Source organism: Myxine glutinosa, chromosome 7, assembly GCF_964187855.1.
Source record: "Myxine glutinosa chromosome 7, kmMyxGlut1.1, whole genome shotgun sequence".
Lineage (NCBI taxonomy): Eukaryota > Metazoa > Chordata > Myxini > Myxiniformes > Myxinidae > Myxine > Myxine glutinosa.
The window spans coordinates 58,124,462-58,142,160 of record NC_136267.1 but is presented as its reverse complement, the minus strand read 5'-3'; the positions used below and the strand labels follow the sequence as shown (position 1 = coordinate 58,142,160).

Here is a 17,699-nt window from a genome sequence, read left to right as displayed (position 1 = left end):
ATCTTTGCAAAACAACACTTCACCATCATCAAGAAACAAAAATTTCACTTCACCATTTTTCAAATTTATAAAGCATCTGCAACATCTGGCAAAACGTTTGCCTCCAAACAAATGTTGACTCTTTGTTTGAAAGGAAGGGCTGATCACTTGTGTTTGAGTTCAGGTATGAAACATTTTCTTCTAATGTCTTCATAGCACCTGCACTACTTCGTGTAGGGCCTCGCTGTTGTAACAACTGTGCGGAGCCATAGACTGACCCTGCTCTCCATGTAGCATTCTTGCCACTCTTGCTGTAAACCATAGTAATTCCTGAACAAGGCCTTCGCCCAGTTGTAGTCGACTTGCCTCCTCCCTCATCATGAGTGGGCAGCAAGTATTGGTGTGACGTTGATTGGCCAGCAAGATGTGGAACAGGGATGCCAGATGCATCCACAATGATGTTGGGACCATGGTGTTCAGGTCATCCATGGTCCATACCAGGAGCAACCAGCAGAATCGTGCACAGCGGTTGTGAAAAGGCACAGCCGTTTGTTTGCAGCTCCATGCTGGCTCCCCGGAAGTTGGTGAAGTAATAACATATGTCCCCGCATTTCGTAGGGGTTGCAGGTAAAATGTAGTTGTCCTGCAACTTCTGATGTGATGAATGTTCGAAGCCTTCGAACAAGAGTAAGTGATCGCCTTTCTTTCATATGTTGCAGTGTGATCCAGGCAAATGGTCACATAAATTTTCTTGGTGAAGGTAAGCATCCATCTCCAAGTTACACAGGAGAATGTCCATCATTCTTTGAGAAGGATGGTGTATGCCAAGATTAACATCATTTTTTAGCCACAAATTTTCTTTCTCGAACTTCTTCCCAAATCCGTGAGCACTCACTTCAAAATGTGATCTCGTCTTATCCTTATGCTCAGTCACATCTGAATCTGCTTTCCACACACACTGAATCAGATAGGGTACATCTTACCATGAAATCAGCATAATCATGTATATCTTCTGACAGTTTCACATTCAACAATTTGTTGTTTTTCTTTAAAACATTCAAAAAGTTATATTCATTTATATGCGTCACACAAATAATATTCAATCAGGTATGTATTTTTCTATTAAACTAAGAAGAGCATCCACAATTGCTTTCAGGTTAATATAGTTCAAAAATTAACTCATGCAGGTATTTTAGCACTACTCAAAGAAAATAAATGCATTTATAACGAGTGTATATGATTACAATCACAAACAGGAATATCTAATTCCCAACAAATTTTGCAAACCAACAAATTTAGCACAATGTATTATTATCATAATTTCTCCCCACTTTCCCCCCCCCCCCCCCCCCCCCCAAACAGTGTGTAACTTGTGGTGATAGAAGTTCACCGGTTGACACAATTCACAACATTTTTGTTATGCCCTTATCTTAACTCTACTGTATTCATTTGCAACATAACTTGATTCATCTATCTATAATTCCACTAATCTCTGTCTGTGTGTGTGTGTGTGTGTATGCGACCGCTGTTTCTCGACAACTACCGGTCCGATATACTTGAAACTTGCCAGGTATATTGCTGGGGACCCGAGGATGTGCCTTTTCAAGGTTTCATATTAATCGGACAAGTAGTTACCGAGCTATGTCCAAAAAACGATTCAACCAATCAGAGAGCAGCGAGCTATCACGTGTGCCGAACGTGCCGAACAGACTCTGCCTCGGACGGCACATTTGAGAGCGTATTCATTTATTTCACGTTGGCAAACTATGTTGGCGTTAAACTATGTTTTAAAACTAATTAAAACTACTTTGCGATTCATCGTAACTGCGATTCGTAACTGCCGTTCGCTTTGGCTTTGCGAATGGACCAAACCATTTCATGTAAATAGAGGGGGGGGATTGTCACCGTACTCGCAAGCCGTTCGCTTTGGACCAAACCATTTCATGTAAATAGAGGGGGGGGATATAATTTTAGATATAGATATAGTACGGGCATGCCCTAGTTCTTTTAATCTCGGTATTTATGTCGCCATAAAAGTCTTCCTCTTGTGGTTCCACATTTCTTTCCTCATTTGTCACTTCATGCGTTATCATAGTGTTGTTGGTTACCTTATTCAAACACACCGTCACTAAGGCTTTCAAGCAAGCCACCACTAAAACAATTGTCAATATAACTACTAAACCAACAAACAAGTATTTGAGTATCTTAGCTGCTACTCCTCCAAATGTGTTTCCCAACCATGCAAAGGCACCCCCTTTTATATAATCGTGGTATCTTGCTCCCTCTTGTCCCACCTGTAGCCATCTGTAAAACATGTGAGCTACCCCTTGTATATGTTCATACCTATAACATAATTATATGTCAATGACATTCAACATTATATACCAAACTAACAAGCTTCCTAAAAGGTAAATAAAGAAAATCCCTTAATATGTAACATAAATCAGATTATTTGTCTTACCCTGATCCCCCTATCTCCCGGGGTCGAACTAAATCCCCTAATCATGAGTGTAGTTGTGATACATTATCCCTCATGCTGCGCTAATATCAGTAGATAATGGTATGTCATGTAGGCAAATAAATTTCACTATCTTCCCTAATTCAAGTAGGAATATTAAATGTTGAAAATGTAATGTTTATCAATGCAAGGGGTGTTAAAATGTAATTCAAATGAATGTAAATCACGACTATCATTTATCCGCCACTGAATGTTCTCCTGGGCTGCCAGGTGCAGCCTCATTTTCTGTGGGACCGTCCACCTTAGCCCCACGTGCTTGCTTGCAATGAAAGGCATGAATCCAACTTTCTATTTTGGGTCCATATTTGTTTCTATTTTTATCAATCTCCTATGGTTTATCAATTCGTTCCAAAATACCGCAACCAAAGGTTTTAACCAAAGCTCTACCAAACTATTTCCAATGTGAACTCAAAATGCCAGTGAAACACTGATTCGAAGAATTAACTTCAAGGGGTCAAGAAATTTATTCTATAACCAGATCTAATTTTCCCATCCAATAGTTTGCCTTGCCACATGTCATATTATAACACTTTAATAAACCTTCGAAAAATGTTTCCCATCTCAACAAATTTCCTTTTTACAAATAGCCATGTGTAACTTACGTATTTAACTACAATTTCCTCTCAATTTGTTTGGCCTAACTGGCCGCAAAAGTGGCTGCCAGCATGCAGTACCGTTTTTTATCTACCAAGGAAGTGCTCGTCCACACAAGACCTCTACCAAAATGTTGTTTGTAAAAACAAATCTGGGATTTCTGATTACATGGATGCACACTCTCAGGACATTTTCAGGCTGCTGTTAACAATCCACTACGATAAATTAATTCCTTTACCCACAATCAAATAATTAGTACAAATTGAGGATATTATCCCTATCACATTCATTTATAGATTCATTATGTTGGATCTAATTTTTTCAATAATTTTCCACTGCTGTAAGGAAGAACAATAGCTCTCATAAGTCTTAGTAATATCGTACTTAATTTACCCAGCATCGAAGAATTTATTTACTATCCATTCTCATCTGTTAACCAGTGACTTTGTTTGAACTCCAAAACTTAATTTGATGAATCCCATGTGTCCAGCTTCCACTTATTGAAACCCCTACTTTTGTAGAAAATATCCAAGTAAGTGTTTTTTACACCCCCTTAACTGTTGCTCATCCATTTCTATGCACCCAGTGAGTACTACTGACACCAGTATGCCAATGTAGGTGTGCGAGATTAACAAATATGTTGCAGGGACATGTGACATCGCGTTCTGAGTATAAATGACGTAACAGCGTGTTCATGTCTGCCCCTTGGTTTAAGATTCACAATGCAATCCGTTTTAAAACTCACAATAGTTCAAACCAGCAAAATTTTCTTTACTATTTTCCCATATCATCTATGCCTAATACACATCCATACATACAGCACAATTTATATGCTGATAAAATTCAAGTTTATATGTATAAAAAATCCATGAGCAGAGTACTCTGGGAAGTCAGTATAAGACCTCTCCCAAATTTGGCTAATTTTGTACTCCCACATTTTTTGAAGCTCATATCCATAAATAGCTTTGATTCTCATATAAATTCTATCAAAATGGAATCCCAAGATTACTCCCAATTTTTTTTTACTATCAATGAATTTACTATCAATGAATGGCTGCTCATAACTCAGCAAATCAAATCTTTATATTCCATCTCCCTTGACAAAAGAGATAATGTTCATAATCAAATTATATTTCTATTTTATTTTACGAATTCTCTCGATATGCGATCCCATGCACATGGAACTATCTATTTTCAGACAAGGCACACTGTCGGTGTCAACAATCTTGTAAGATTGATACACAAAACAACAACAAACACAAACATTGATACACAAAAACACACACACACACACACACACACACACACACACACACACACACACACACACACACACACACACACACACACACACACACACACACATGCATTATGCATATTTGTTTGCGTTGGAACCATTATTTACAGATCAAGATGGGTGTCAATTTTATTTCAATTTCATAAAATTTGTCCTTCAATTTTATAAATGCTAATACACAAATAGACCAAAAAGTTTATTCTTAGAAAACCCCTATTATGTCACCTTGAAATTACCCTTTTTGATTCCCACAATAATTTATCCAGTGCTTTCCCATCTGGTCTATCCTTATTAACATTTCCAGCTCCCTTTTACCTTCCTTGGTCCATTCTCGCCAAAATTTTACCCCAAGATTAATAGCAGATATTTTCATATGCCAGATAACAACAACAACAACAACAACAACAACAACAACAACATGCCTTTTAAGGCCATTTTCCCTGCTGGAGCGGGGGTTAGCCTTGCGGTTCCCATGACAAACTTCTCCATTTAGCCCTATTTTCTGCATCTCTCCTTGTTAACCCCCTTTGCCCGCATTTCTTCTTCCATCATCTTTAGTCAAGTCTTTCTTGGTCTTCCTCATCCGTCCTCTACTTCAATCTACATTCATTTCCATCACTCTTCTCAACCAGTCACTTTTATCCTTCCTCAATGCATGATCAAACCATCTCAACCTGTTCCTCTTTACAGCATCAATCACAGGCTCGATTTCCATCATCTTTCGCAATTCATCATTTGTCTTCCTCTCTCTCAACGATACTCCGCACATTCCCCGAACCATTCGCATTTCCGCTCTTTCCAGCCTTCGTTGCACACACGCACATATCCTCCCACATGCAGCATACACCTATCCCTTCAGCTTCATCCCATGACTTCTATGTGAGAGTCATGTTATCATTAAATTTCATGCGACTTTCATAGCATCTCATTAACTGGTAAATCAATTGTTCCGAAAATTGAAATTTGTTCCGAATTTGTTCCGAAATTGTTCCGAAAGTTGAAAAGTTCTATTCCCCATGATGCTCCCCCTAAGCACATGTGTTAGTTCAATACAGGGTCTTTTAATTTTAATTTTTCATAATTTCCATTTCAAATTTATTCTCTTCCTTCCTATGAAATCTTTGTGAGAACTTTATGGAAGGTCACTTCTTTTTTTCAAATTTACTGTAAGTTCTCCAACGATCATGTCCGACCTTGAACATTCCATGAATCCTGCAACAAATTTTCTCATGCACACTCACATTAGATCCATTTCACATGTCTGTTCATGAAATTTCACAAATGACCACACAAGTAATTATCACATTGTAATGACCTCTAAACATTCCTAAACCAATAAACTAGCCTGGCGATGCCAAATACCCCACACTTCTGTCATCTTAGAAGTCACTGTTTGCTTTAGACAAGTATTTATCAAAGCCTTCAGACAAACTATTAGCAATATTATTCCTAGGATTAAAATTATTAGGATTATTATCAAATATTTATCCTCACATTGATAATATCTCACAAAGATATCAAAGCTTCTTTCTTGAGACCGCATCCTCATCAATCAATCAATCAATTTATTCAATTAAATCAATTCAATCATTCAATTTCATTTATTCATTCATTCAAATCATGAATCATTCATTCAAATCATTCATTCAAATCAAATCATTCATTCAAATCATCATTTTCATCAATGATGTCAGGATAGATTTATCCATTGACTGAGATCGAAGATCATCGGTCGTCACCTCTGATGCCTACCTCATGTTAATTGACGAATCACTGTTCTGTACTAGGGTCATATCTGACATATTTTCCCAATTTTGCCTGGTCACCACAAATTCTCTTTGCAACCACTAAAGGCAACTCATCCTTCATTCGTGAGACAGCCAAAATTGATGGCAGATATTAAACTTCATTGGGAAAAATGTCTCATTTTCAATAGTACCCAAAACCTCTTGGCAATCAAAATTTCGTAAAACTCCTGAAATGTTCTACGAACAAACGATGATCGATTCATAATTTGCCAAATTTTATTTATTTATTTATTAAATCATGCTAAAATTTTTGAAAGTCAATTGCTTGTAATACACAATTTATCCTATAGGGCTTGAAAGCTCTTTTCCAAGCCCGTGCAATCATTCTGCATCGAAATCCTATGATATCATTCATTGTAATCATCATAATTTCATAATCATCTCTCATAATCAACAAACAAGAACAACACACATTTCCTGTAATTATCTCTCATAATCAACAAACATGAACCACACATTTCCTGTAATCATCTCTCATAATCAACAAACATGAACCACACATTTCCTGTAATCATCTCTCATAATCAACAAACATGAACCACACACATTTCCTGTAATCATCTCTCATAATCAACAAACATGAACCACACCACACACATGTCCTGTAATCATCTCTCATAATCAACAAACATGAACCACACACATTTCCTGTAATCATCTCTCATAATCAACAAACATGAACAACACACATTTCCTGTAATCATCTCTCATAATCAACAAACATGAACCACACACATTTCCTGTAATCATCTCTCATAATCAACAAACATGAACCACACACATTTCCTGTAATCATCTCTCATAATCAACAAACATGAACCACACACATTTCCTGTAATCATCTCTCATAATCAACAAACATGAACCACACACATTTCCTGTAATCATCTCTCATAATCAACAAACATGAACCACACACATTTCCTGTAATCATCTCTCATAATCAACAAACATGAACCACACACATTTCCTGTAATCATCTCTCATAATCAACAAACATGAACCACACACATTTCCTGTAATCATCTCTCATAATCAACAAACATGAACCACACACATTTCCTGTAATCATCTCTCATAATCAACAAACATGAACCACACATTTCCTGTAATCATCTCTCATAATCAACAAACATGAACTTGAAATGTCATTAAAGAGTGAAAAATAAAAATAAAAGTAAAAAAGAAAGAGTGAAATGGGAGAGAGTGAAAAATAAAATAAAACTAAAAAGAAAGAGGAGAGAGGGGAGGGGGGGGGGGTAAGGACGAAGGGAGGGGGGAGGGTGTAAGAAGGTAGGGTAGAGGCGTCATTCGCTATTTATCACTATCACCAAAAGTCACCCGTTATTGCAATCTTGTGATTTCCATTTAAGTATGTCAATGCTCCCTTTTTAAGAATTCACTTTTTACCCCAATTAAAAGACCACCTGCATATCCCCTTTTTCCAGTCTGGTCCAACTTCCATTTTGAAAATCCACTCAAAATATTCAGCCAAAAATTCTAAGCAATGAAAAATCATTGACAATTTATAGTTATTTCCCATTTCAGTCGTTTTATATGAGCCTCAACCCAAGTGAGATAACGTACAGCAATGCGAGCACAGGGAGCAGAGGAAAAACACAAAAAAAACAACAGCATTGGCTTTGCTTCCTGGAAGCTTCCTGCAAAACGCTTTGCTTCTCGCAAAACGTCCGCCAATGGGAACTAGAGGGAGGGAGGGGAGGGAGAAGGAGCGGGAGCAAGAGACAGGTAGCAGCACAGGTAGCCGGAATGGAAATGAGGGACAATGAGGGACAATGTTCGGTTTTACCCTGGGGGCGGCGGTATGCAATTTTCATCCAATCGCCATCTTTCATAATAATTCTGGACCGGCATCAGATGGCGTTGTCTGTCATTAATTTATACTAGGGCATGCCCGTACTATATATATGCCCGTACTATATATATATCTAAAATTATATCCCCCCCCTCTATTTACATGAAATGGTTTGGTCCATTCGCAACGCCAAAGCGAACGGCGAACGGCTTGCGAGTACGGTGACAATCCCCCCCCTCTATTTACATCAAATGGTTTGGTCCATTCGCAACGACCACAGAACCCCCCCCTCTATTTACATGAAATGGTTTGGTCCATTCGCAACGCCAAAGCGAACGGCGAACGGCTAAATCGCCATAGCTCGGTAAGTACTTGTCCGATTAATATGAAACCTTGAAAAGGCACATCCTCGGGTCCCCAGCAATATACCTGGCAAGTTTAAAGTATATCGGACCCGTGGTTGTCGAGAAACAGCGGTCACAGACAAACATACACACATACACACATACACACATACACACATACACACAGAGATTAATGGAATTATAGATAGATGTTAATCGAACGAGTTTTCGGTGTTGTAAGAAATGGCGGGAAAAATTGGCGGGAATTATTTTTCCCTCCACCTTTTTTTTTTTTTTTCCCCTTACCTTGGACCCACGGTTTTGTTCTACACAATTTCGTTTAATTTGTCTAAATCCAACTAGCCGTTCCAAAGATATAAGCCGTTTTGTCGCGATACCATAAGTTGAAGGAGAGAAAAAAGACATGTATGTATATATATATATATATATATATATATATATATATATATATACACACACACACACACACACACACACACACACACACACACACACACACACACACACACACACACACACACACACACACACACACACACACACACACACACACACAGTGAAACCTTGACTTACGAGTGCACCAACTTACGAGTTTTCCGAGATACGAGCCTTAGCTCGGGCGGTTTATTGCTTTGTGATGCGAGCCGAGATCTGAGTTACGAGCTTACACCACCCGCCACTAGGTGGCCCAACGAGCGTTCAGGTCACGTGGTTATCTTGCCGTGCAAGCATCTCTGCCGTGTATCGCTGCTGCTTTGTTTTCGCATTTTGGTTATTTTGGAAAATTTCTTAGATTTAACCATGGGTCCTAAGAAATTGAGTGCCAAGGGCAGTGCTGAGACGAAGAAGAGGATGATGTGCTTGGATATAAAACACGCAATCGTCGAAAAACATGAGCGAGGTGTGCGTGTTGTCGACTTGGCGAGGCAGTACGATCGTAGTACTTCTACGATATGTACGATTTTGAAGCAGAAGGAGTCGATAAAGGCTATAACGCCAGCCAAGGGCGTTAAGATTATTTCAAAGCTCCGGACCTCTGTCCATGAAGAGATGGAGAAGTTGTTGTTTGTGTGGTTGACGGAGAAGCAGCTCGCAGGAGATACCGTGACCGAGAGCATCATCTGTGAGAAGGCCCAAGACATTTACGGGGATTTGGTGCAGCAGACGGCGGGAACATCAACGGCCGAGGCATCGGAAGTCATTCAAAGCCAGTCGGGGATGGTTTGATAATTTTAAGAAGAGGACCGGCATTCACTCCGTCGTCAGGCATGGTGAGGCAGCAAGCTCGGATGTGAAGGCAGCTGAAGATTTTATTATAACTTTTGTCGAACTGATAGAAGCCGAAAGATACATCCCCCAGCAAATATTCAACTGTGACGAGACAGGGCTCTTCTGGAAAAAGATGCTGAGGAGGACGTATATAACGGCAGAGGAGAAGAGCATGCCAGGCCACAACCTGTTCAGAGTGCCGGCGATAGCTCGCCTTCTCTTTGTGGAAGACACGGTAAGATTTTTTTTTTTTTTTTTTGATACAAGATCGAGGCTCGTGAAAGAGCTAACATTAATCACACAAAAAGACAAGCCGACACAAAACACAAAAAACAAGGGGAGCGGCAGACAATATGGGGAGAGAGGGGGAGGGACACAAACGCAACATTTGAGAGCAGGGACATCGGGAGGACTTGGGGGGAGGTGGAACCACCTTTAGAGGCCATTTTTCCCCACAAAGCAGGGGTTGGCCTTTTTCGGGAACTGTGGTTGTTGTTGTTTTTCGGTCCCCTTTTTGAAGCAATGTTTTACGGCCGGATGCCCTTCCTGACGCCAACCCTTTTTGCCGCCTTTAACGACAAACAGGGAAAAAGGTGGGAGGTGGGAGAGGAATAAAACATATGAACACTGCAAGGACTCGGGTGAATTACCGGGGGTAGAAAATATCAAGGTTTTCGATGGGTCATTGATGAGGTCATTTCGATGAGGTCATTGATGAAGACCAGAAATAGCACAGGGCCCAGAACACTACCAGAACACTACACAGATCCTCATTTCGATGAGGTCATTGATGAAGACCAGAAATAGCACAGCGCCCAGAACACTACCAGAACACGACACAGATCCTTAACATCCAACAACTAATGGGACGCAAACGGGGCGCCCAGTTTAGCGGCACACACATTGATGAATCACCCTGCCTGTGAAACACCGACATGACAGGTTATAGCTGGGTCGGGATTCAAACCCAGGCTGGACAGTTTAGAGTCAAGTGTGCGTACCTCCAGTCCAGGCCATCCTGCCAACTTGTATGCTGCATACAGGTGAAATATAAAGCGCGAGATATTTATATATATATATATAAATAAAAAAAATTGGTGTGGTTTTTGGCGGGCTGGAACGGATTAATAGCATTTCAATTCATTTTAATGGGGAAATTTAATTTGAGAAACGAGCAAATTGAGTTACGAACTCGGTCACAGAACGAATTAAACTCGTAAGTCAAGGTTTCACTGTATATATATATATATATATATATATATATATATATATATATATATATATATATATATATAATTCCATTGTCCGCTTCCTCTCGCCCGCCAAGCGAGTCGCACGCTTTGAGCGAGTTGTCATATGTTTTATTCCTCTCCCACCTCCCCCCAAGTCCTCCCGATGTCCCTGCTCTCAAATGTTGTGTTTGTGTCCTTCCCCCTCTCTCCCCATCTTGTCTGCCGCTCCCCTTGTTTTTTGTGTTTTGTGTGTCGGTTTGTCTTTTTGTGTGATTAATGTTAGCTCTTTCACGAGCCTCGATCTTGTATACAAAAAAAACAAAAAAAAACAAAAAAAAACTCAAGGGTACGTTTGTAAGTGCAAAACAAGTGAACGAGTGTACAGGCCTTACACGACTCGGAAGCAAATCGTCCCATGGTGCACTCATGGTCCATTTGCTGCCAGTCCACAGTAAGGCCCTTAATAACCAGCATATTCGTGCGACTACGCACGAATCTTTGCAAAGACGCAGTCTTAATTACACAGGCGAATGCAGGCAAACATTCGCTTCGCGCACATTAGTGGCGCGTTTCTTAGTGGCGCGTGTCAGAAGAATTACACAGCGCAGGAAAAATACGTATTTACAGAAATCGTTAAACTCGAATGATGGCTTAAAATCCTTGTCGATGTCCCATCCGTGATTTCGTTCGCCCAATCACCATTGCTAAATCGCCATCCAGGATCTCGATCACTACCAGCGTACTAAATTCCGCATTGTAATGAGGATTCAACAGAATTACGACTCAAAAAAAGAACGAGCAGACATTTTGCAGGACGTTACCTTGGACAATCGTTAAAATCGTTACATCATTACATTTATTCACAAGGTACCTCAAAATACATCTTAATCATACAGAAATGGTTCTTTGGGTAGTATAGTCCACAGCACCTGGGAGTTCCAGCTCAACAATGGTTCTTTGTGGGTTTTTTTTACCCAGCACCCTAGACCAACTCAAATGGATCTTTGTGTCGCGAGCACAGCACCGGAGCCAAAGGGTCTCATCTATATCTTCCTTCTGAGGGCTTTCGTGCACCAATAGTGCATTGTTGAGACGCCCAAACACCACTTTCTCCATATATATACAAAATAACTAAACACAGGTTCATACATCATAATGGACAATCCACAAGAAGCCACGCTTACCTTTAATGACCTTGTCGATGTCCACTTGATCCACGTACGGTAGCCACCAAGTTGTAGGAGAATGTGTTAAGACTCAGGAGACTCCAATATGACCGAAACAGCTTTATAAAGTAAGGATTTATTATAATTACTAAGTCACTTGTTTCAATTCAATAAAGACTACAATAGCTAAACGGATTGGTAATTCAAGTCGTTGGTTCCTCTTTCTTTGGCCGGTCCTCTCTCAGCGCTGTACACAGGGTTCCGTTCCGTTCTGTAGGTCAGAGCTTCTGGTGACGTGTGTTCCTCCCAGGACGTTGTTCACGTTTTATGGTCACAGAAATCTTAATCCCCTCTGCGCTAATCCTAATCCGTTCTCCGCAAACGTTACTCGGTCGCCTCACCGGCACCAGTTCACCCCCCCAGGCGTTGACAACCATCCCCTCCTGCTGGGAGTTCCCCCAATGCTACATTTGCTTCACAATAGTGAAAGCCTAGGAATGTGCTCTAGCCCGGGGCCGTGACAAGGTGAACAAGAGATTTCCAGGTTCCATGTTCCGAGGTACATTCCTGACATTCTTACGAACCACTCATTGGTTCACTCACCAATCTCATAACTAGTTACAAGTAAAGATTTATACTACTACAACACCAATGAGCTTTCAAAAGACCTCCGGGATGAAGTTATGGAAAGGCACAGATCAGGGGATGGGTATAAAAATATTTCAAAGACCTTTAATATCCTTTGGAGCACAGTCAAGAGAATCATTAAGAAGTGGAAGCTGTCTGGTACCACCAAGACCTTGACTAGATCAGGCCATCCCTCCAAACTGGATGACCAAGTAAGGAGGAGACTGATCAGAGAGACCACCAAGTGGCCAATGGAAACTTTGAAAGAGCTACAGGCCTTTATGGCAAAGACTGGTCACTGTGTGCATGTGACAACAATTTCCCAAACACTCCACATTTTTGTCCCCCGTCGCACCGCGGAGCGAAAGGGGGACTATGGTTTTCCCCTCCGTCCGTGTGTCCGTCCGTGCGGGCGTATGTGCGTGAGTGCGTGCGTGCGTAAGCGAAGAACTGAATTCTAATTTGGTGTGTGGGTGCAACCCACGTCAAAATCCAAGTTGGCCACCGCCATGTATTTCTGATGCCATGTATGCAGAACCTTGTGAGCGGAATATCTTGAAAAATAAGCGAAGTACCAACTTATAATCTGGTGTGTGGGTGCATCGAGGAAGAAGGAAGATCCCTATTGAAAATTGGGTCGCCACGTCAAAATCCAAGATGGCCGCCTTGCGTCTTCCACTTTGTCAACTCATCACTTCACCGACGGGGTACCTATGCGTAACGTTTGTTAATTTTTGCATGGCCTGTATGGTAGGATGGCAAAATGGAAACTTGGCCTGGGCGATAATGGAAAAACCCATATCACAAAATGGACCTCATTATCACGATTATCGCGATAATATAAAGAATGTATTTAGCGCCGTGAGAGCCATGTAGCATACAATAACAAGACACAACTAGAACGGGCACTCGGTAGAGCGCATACCTTCGCCGCAGCTACTGTTCTGTACTTGGCATGGGAGTGTAGGGAACAGAACAACAAAAATACGATTTTGACCTTTTCGTGACCTTGACCTTGACCTTTGACCCGATTGCTCCCAAAATCTAATCAAATGTGTCCCGTATAATAACCAATCATCCCACCAAATTTCATGCAATTCGGTTGAATACTTTTTGAGTTATGCGAATAACATACACACACACACACACACAGACATACAAATAAATACACAGCGATCAAAACATAACCTTCCGCTTTTGCGAAGGTAATGAAACGACCTGAATACCCAAGGAGGTATGTGTTTTTGCAATTTGTTTATAATTCTGTTGCAATTTGTTGAAAGTCAAACCTCATTTTGCCTTTAGGAAATTGTTTTCTCCGTTTGCTGAGTGACTGGACGAACAGTTTGCAGTGGTTGATACGGAGCGTCTGTCTTGGCAAGCGATAGCAAGCTGCTCGATAACAGAACACACTGAGGGAAGCTGCTTGCCAATTGGGACATTTGTGGAGAAAGTCATGCATGATTATCTTCAGACATTTAAAATGTCGTCTGATGTGGAACGTCGCAAATAATTAATAAATGCCAAGTGATCCTATGTCGTGACAAAAATAGGACAGCAGGTCCTGAAGCTCACCTGGATCAGGAACAACAGTCACTCAAACCCCCACAGACCCTGATATTTTTTCTGCCATGAACAAACTTTGGTACATCATGGGTGATGAAGGTTGTGATGAAGTTTCATTGAAATAGTTTGTGTAGTTTCGGAGAAGAGAGCAAATACATTTTGGGGGGGGGGGGGGGGGGGGGTCAAACCCTCCCACCTCCTCCCCATAGACACCCTTAATGAGCGCAGATTCTGATGCGGTAAATACACCTTCGTTCGGCATCAGATATGAAGCTTGTGTCCAGGTTTCATCGAAATTGTGTGTTTGGTTCAAGAGTTAATGACTGAAGTGTTTTCAGACTCATTCATTCACTCACTTACCTACAGACACTACTCGATTGCATAAGCTCACCGGACGAAAGTGCAGGTCCGCACCCCGAGTGCGCTCACCTCCTCGATATTTGAGATGATTTTGCCTTCAGTGCTTAACTTCACACACAGACAAAGCGAACTCAAAGGGATCGCCGATTTAGACACTGGAAGCACCGACGTTTATTGTTTAATCATTATACCATTTCAATTACATCTTCGAGAATATACATTTGATATTATATCACCTCCTTTATTTTATGGAGCTGCATTTGATACAGGTATATCTTTTGAGAGAAGCTAAATGCACTCAATACACCGTCAATATCTGGGTTCAAGGTGTGATTTTCATTCTACAGCATGAGCAGCAGTTATCGCGATAATAAATCTCCATTATTGTGATCTCGATAGTAAATCTAAAGCACGATCATCGTCCCATCGCGATTATTGCCCAGCACTAAGGGAAACTATTACTCAAAAAAGCCCACCTTGAGTCCTATTTAAGATCTGCAAAAAAACACTCCGGAGATTCTGAAGCCATGTGACAAAAAGTTTTGTGGTCTGCCGAAACCAAGGTGGAACTTTCTGTCCTAAATGCAAAAACGTTACATTTGGCACAAATCCAACACAGCACATCACCGAAAGAACACCATCCCTACTTTGAAGCATGGTGTGGTAGTGACCGAAATACAATCGAAAATCTGTGTCATGACTTGAAGATTGCTATCCATCAACGCTCCCCACGCAACTGGACTGAGCTTGAACAGTGTTGTACAGAAGAATGGGCAAATATTGCCCAAGGAAGGTGTGCAAAGTGGTAGAGACCTATGCCAACATACTCAGAGGTGCTTCCACCAAGTATTAACTCAGGGGGTTGGACTGTTAACCAACCAAGATATTTCAGTTTTGTATTTTCAATTAATTTTCTGAAATTTGTAGAATTTGTTTTTTATTTTGAAGTTGTGTTTTACGATGTGTGCGATAAAGATGGAAAAGTCTGATTTAATGGATTTAATCCCAGGGTATATAAGAACAAAAGGTGAAAATTGTTTAAGGGGGTGTTGACTTTCTATAGGCACTGTACATGAGTTGTGCTTCTTTTTGAACACCCTGTACAGTGTACAATACCCATTGTTTTACTTTGTGATTTCACTCATTAAAGGATTCATCTTTGGCCTTTGTACATGAGAATCCACCCCGTCTTTGCTTTCACAACTTCGATAAATCTTGCGTCACACAAGAAGCAATAAAAATGCACTGATTACACTTAAAAAATAAAATATAAACTAAAAATACACTTAAAAATATTTTAAAAGTTAAGTTCATCTGCTTTTTTGTGTGTCAAGGAATGGCAAGAGAGTGTGACAAGGTTATATGCAGAGAGATACTTGGAGAAAGAATGGGTGAGGTGAAGAAAGAGTGAGGGGAGTGATGATGAAATAAACATGACGACTGGTGCTTAGGTGACGAGGTCAGCATACGAGAGTTCAAATCAAAGGCCCCACACCAAAATTTGTTGATGAAGTACTGGTGTTTGTTAACATTATCGCAATTTAAAACCTATCTCAGCTAAGCACATTTAAATTATGCCTTAAATTTTGTTTTTACAGATCTGAAGTTTGGGTTGTACGTGGGGGGAGGGGGAGGGGGGAATAGGGGTGGGGTGGGATGACCTTCTCGAGCATGTGAACAGGCAAGGTTCGGCGAAGTAAGTGCCAAGCATTTCTGCAAGTTTTTTTTTGCATTATTTGGAAACGTAAATGTGAAAAGATGAATGAAGTGAATCGTTTGTCAGTGTTTGTGCAAATTAACATTGTCTATCACACATGTGCAGGTAACTACATCATATTGTTGCGGATATGGGATTTGGCCTCCATATCCGCTTGTAAATATTCCCCTATTTCCCCAATACTCCCCAACTATCCCCAATCCCCCATTCCCTAGTCCCATTGTCTGTAAACAACACTCTGTAGAACCGACCTTCCCCTTTTTCCCCCATTAAATGTCGTGCCCAGGTTCACCGCATCTCACGTAGACAACTATAGGACCTCTTGCTAGTTATTCTTAGTCTATGTCAGTTAAGGACTCGTTTCCATTAATTCTGACTCTTCGTTGCACCAGAATGTGATTGTATGGCACCAGTAGTGAGTTTAGGACCTCCCCATACCTCCTCCCATCTTCCTCATGAAACAACAACAACAACAACAACAACTACAACCACAGCGGGGGCGGCGTGGCCGCGGTGCGGGGAGTGGGCGTCCTCACTCCGGCTCGGTTAGCCGCCATGGCCCATGTGCTCCAGGTTACCTCCAGGTTACGGGGTTACCACGAAGGGGCTGGCTGTCAGCTCCTCGTCAAGGGCGGAGCTCGGTAACCCCCCCGCACCCAATAAGAAGCGGCGGGCCGATTCCATCTGGGGCGGAGCTAACGAGCCGAGGGCGTGTCACTCCCCGCCGGATATACGCAGCGACTTACCGGACGTGACGTCAGATGCGCCTCAGCCACGAAGGAGAAACAGACGCCACCTCCAGCGCGACGAGACCTCCCGCATCTCTGGACCGGACCGGGTCGATTCTGCCCCTGCGCCAAGGTGCACCTTGAGCCTCGACTACCTGCCCTTCCTTGCCATCAATCCCGGTGTGAGTCAGTCTTGTCCCGTTTATCTGTCGTCTGTCGGGGTTATTATAAGACCGTATTTAAGTGCCTACCTTCCTATGCTGTCTCTCTCGTCCTTGTAATCTAACGTTCCGAAGTATTATAACCTCCTCCGGAGGTCTTGAGAACTGTACCCCTGGTGTCGTGTCATTTTAACCCAGCCGTTGTGTCCTTTCCTCAATTGATTTAGCGTAGCGCGACTCGGCCAACGTTCGAGTATAATCGGGTAAACTGTGCAGACGCAGTCATACCAAACCGCTCGGTAAACCAACATCCACAACCACGTCTGTAACATTTGGTGTCGAGGAGTTGGATTCGGACCTGGGACTAAATTTGTTAGGCCCAAATTTTGGAACACCAATTGTACCATTAGGGTAACAATTGGTGTTGGGAAGTGGAATTCGATCCGGAGCGCGTTTCACGCGCTCGAAATTATAACGGCGAAATTTGATTTTGTTT

At 41.4% G+C, this 17,699-nt stretch overlaps 1 protein-coding gene across 4 annotated transcripts in view; it reads left to right on the top strand.

The window, feature by feature from the left end:
• Positions 1-16,247: 16,247 nt before the first annotated feature.
• LOC144888143 (uncharacterized) overlaps positions 16,248-17,699 on the top strand; it is a 1,118,715-nt gene continuing 1,117,263 nt past the window's right edge. For all 4 annotated transcript variants that reach the window (XM_078781770.1, XM_078781768.1, XM_078781769.1 and 1 more), the window contains exon 1: positions 16,248-16,293. The gene's annotated coding sequence lies outside the window, so the exon portion shown is untranslated. The remainder of the gene's footprint in view (positions 16,294-17,699) is intronic.